We start from the raw sequence: 3828 nt of genomic DNA, 5'->3' as shown, positions 1-3828 counted from the left end.
AACTCAGCAGCAGGTCTGATCACGTCACTGCAGCAGCTCCCCATCCCATTCCAAGGAAGAGCCAAAGTAGCCGTCACCACGCTTGGTTTCCCGTCCCCTTTCTGCCTTCTTCAATCTCTCTCTCTGCTCCGGTCCCATTGGCTCTCTTGTTCTCCTGCCTCAGGGCCTTTGCACTGACCATCCCCTCTGCCTAGAAAGCTCCTCCCCCAGATATCCACGGAGCTGACTCCCTCACCTCCTTTAAGTCTTGACTCAAGTGTCACCTTCTCAGTGAGGCCTACACTGACCACCACACTGACCACCGTAAAACTGTTGCTCATATTCCGCCCACTCGCTCCTGTAATCCTGATCAGCCTTAGCTGACTGCTTTTATTCCCCTGGCACTGGAGACTTACTGTGATGTTTGGTGTCTGTGCCCCCGCTGGAGAGAGATAAGTTCTAAGGGCAGAGATCTTTGTCTATTTTGTTTGATACACTTGAAGAACCTAGAACAATGTCTTGCGCCTGGTAGGTGCTCCATAGAGATTTGCGAATGAATGAATTTGCAGATGAAAGAAGGGTAATGTGTGACAATAATTAATCTTGCAGAGAATGAGGTTGGTTACGGGATTTGAGAAAGTAACATTTGAACAGCACCTTGAAGTACATCTAGAAGCTGAGGAAGGTGACTCGCGATTGATCGGCCTGAGCAAAACATGGAGGGGAGAGAGCTTGGTGGCAGGGCAGGAACTAGGGGCAGGTGTCAACCACTGATACCTCGTTGGTGAGGCTATTAGCAAGGGAAGTGGAGGCTAGATTGTGCAAAGCTTTGAATGCAGGCCAACACTTTTCTGAACACCAGGACTGGCTACAAAGTTTGTGGGGCCCAATGCAAAATGAAAATGCAAGGCCCCCTTGGTAAAAATGTCAAGAGGGTGACAGCAGAGTGAAATCAAGCTCAAAGCTGTTCTTTTTTTATTATTATTTTTTAATGTTTTATTTATTTTTGAGACAGAGAGAGACAGAGCATGAGCAGGGAGGGACAGAGAGAGAAGGAGACACAGAATTGGAAGCAGGCTCCAGGCCCTGAGCTGTCAGCACAGAGCCTGATGCAGGGCTTGAACCCACCAACATGAGATCCTGACCTGAGCTGAAGTCGGAGGCTCAACTGACTGAGCCATCCAGGTGCCCCTCAAAGCTGTTCTAAGAGTAGGACTTTGCGTGACTGCACAGGTCACAGGCTTGGGAAGCCAGCTCTGCTTATCATGCAAGGGAACTGGTGAGAGCCTTCAAGCAGGGCAGAAATGTAATTGGAGCTGGACTTTAGGCAGATTATTCCTGCACGTCTGTCTGGTGGGGTAGGTTGAGGGGAGTCTAGGCAAAGAGTCTGATTAGGCAGCCTTGTGAGAAAGAGGAGGGGGCAGGTGGAGTCTGGAGGTGGGGGACTAAGGGGCAGAAGGCAGAGGTGAGCACTGTAGTGAGAAGCCGGAGGAGGTAGAGTTTGCTTAGACAAGAGCTTGGCAGGAAAGACCCCCCCTGCTGCGAGCTCACCTTCCTTTGCTCCTTCTACCCCTCCCCTTTCCCCCCAAGCCTCTAGTGATGTGGGCACAGAAATCAGTGGTGTGTCTCCCTTTGGCCACCAGAGGGCAGATCATTCTCGTGGTTTTCCGGGATGAATTTGGGGTGGGGGGAGTGGACTGTCCTCTATCCTCACCTCTTCCTCTCTTTTCCCCTCATTTCCTTCTGTGTTCCTACATCAACTTCTTCCTCGATGGCTGGGGGACTGGAGCTCGAGTGGGCCACAGGGAGGTGTCCTAGAGTACTGTTGGTGGCACCTGTTGGCATTTAAGAAGTACTTCTGTCCCATCCTCTCACTGCGCCTGGCCAGCTGTCTATTTCTCTGGGTAACTTGGCCATGGGCCCCTCAAGATGCTGTAGATGGGAAGTAGAAGTCATCAAGTGTCAGAGGTCCATCCAGCACTTTTCCTGACAATTCCCAGGACCTCTCTGCTCCTGTACCTTTGGGGACTTGCCGCTTGAGCCTGGTCTCTGGCTCCTGAGGGGATTCTGACTTCTGCCCACCTTAAGAGGCTATTGATCCCTGGGGTGGGGGTGGGGCAAGTTCCAACATGTCCAGGGTACAATGGGTGGGGACAGCTTGGAGCCAGAGACATCAAAACAGCCTACTGCCGGGGCGCCTGGGTGGCTCAGTCGGTTGAGTGGCCAGCTTCGGCTCAGGTCAGATCTCACGTTTGTGGGTTTGAGCCCCGCGTCGGGCTCTGTGCTGACCGCTAGCTCAGACCCTGGAGCCTGTTTCAGATTCTGTGTCTCCCTCTCTCTCTGCCCCTCCCCCTCTCATGCTCTATCTCTCTCTGTACCCAAAATAAATAAAACATTAAAAAAATTAAAAAAAAAAACAAACGAAAAAAAACAGCCTACTGCCTCTCCCTGCTGAGAGAATCTAGAGGGGAGTTAAGAGTGGACTCAGGTGAGTTGCGTCCAGCTCTGTGCTGACAGGAGCCTCCTTGGAATTCAGTGTCCCACTCTCAATCTCTCTGCGCCCCTCCCCTGCTTGCGAGCGCGCTCTCTCTCAAAAATTAACATTAAAAATTGTTTAAAACGAGAGAAAATGTCTCTCCTGCCTTACTTTTCGGGGGTATTTTAAAAGGTAATTGGCGTGACTCAATATTACCATAGTGCAATGTCATCTTGTGCTATTTTGAACTAAAAGGTAAGTGGAATTCAAAGATGTTATTTAGAACGTCATCACTGAAACAAAGGCATGAATTCTCTTAATATATAAGGACGTCAAGGAGCCTAAACTCAGAGATGTTATGTAATCTTTACAAGATCACATAGCATTTTTCATTCCACCGGGGCCTCGGCTAAAACACAAGGCTGGAAGGACCCCTGCAGTCTCCCACAGCTGGGAGCTAAGGAGGCCGACCAGATGCCTGCCCCGGACCTTAAGAAACAGATTAGATGTGGGGTGTATGGATAAACAGGATCCAAGACAGACGATGGCAGGTAAAGAATGTTAAGTGGACAGGTAGTAGACTAACGCTGCCTTTGACAGGTGACGCACATGTTGATAGCTTGAATGATAAAAGTGAGATGGGTTTTATGAACGGACTGACGAGCGGATATGCAAACGGGAAAGTCGTTTTAGAACCAAAGGATGCCAATCGTTGGAATGGCTAACGGCCTTATTTTCTATTTAGTCAAATAATAACGTGCCCCGGTGATCCACGCTCCCCGTTCAGGTTTTGAAAATACCCGGAAACTGACGGAAAGAAACGAAGAATCAGACGAGTACTACCCCAGGAACAACTCGGGGCTCGCCGGGTCTCGGGTGTTGCCGGAAATGGCTGAAGACCGCTGTCGGCTGCGGGGCGGGGCGGGGGCGTGGCCGATTCACCGCACGCGGAGCTACTTCGGGTGTTTCCGGAAACCGCAGCGAGCCTAGCTGAAGTGGGCGGGGAAAGACCTATGGGCGTGGCTGGAGTTCCCCGAGTGGCTTCGTAGATTTCCGTAAACAGAGCCGAAGCTCGGTCTTCGGAATCGAGGAGGCTCGCTCGTCCCCAGGGGTAATCTTCTTCGGGTGTTTCCGGAATTCACCCGTAGTCCGAGGCCGGGAGGAGGAGGCGCGCCCCCCTCCCGTTCCTCGCCGCTTCGGATGTTTCCGGCTGCCGCCGGCGGAAAGAGCCGAGGGCCGGCGGTGGTGGCGGCCATGTTGGGAGCAGCAGGTCCGGCGGCGGCTGCCTGTGTGCCGGGCGCGGAGCAGTGCCGCTGAGGGCAGGGGAGGAGCGAGGCAGGCGGCCGGCTGCGGCGGCAGAGAGTAGGCGGAGC

This window comes from Suricata suricatta, chromosome 11 (genome assembly GCF_006229205.1).
Source record: "Suricata suricatta isolate VVHF042 chromosome 11, meerkat_22Aug2017_6uvM2_HiC, whole genome shotgun sequence".
Classification (NCBI taxonomy): Eukaryota; Metazoa; Chordata; class Mammalia; order Carnivora; family Herpestidae; genus Suricata; species Suricata suricatta.
Note: the sequence above shows the minus strand (reverse complement) of the source record.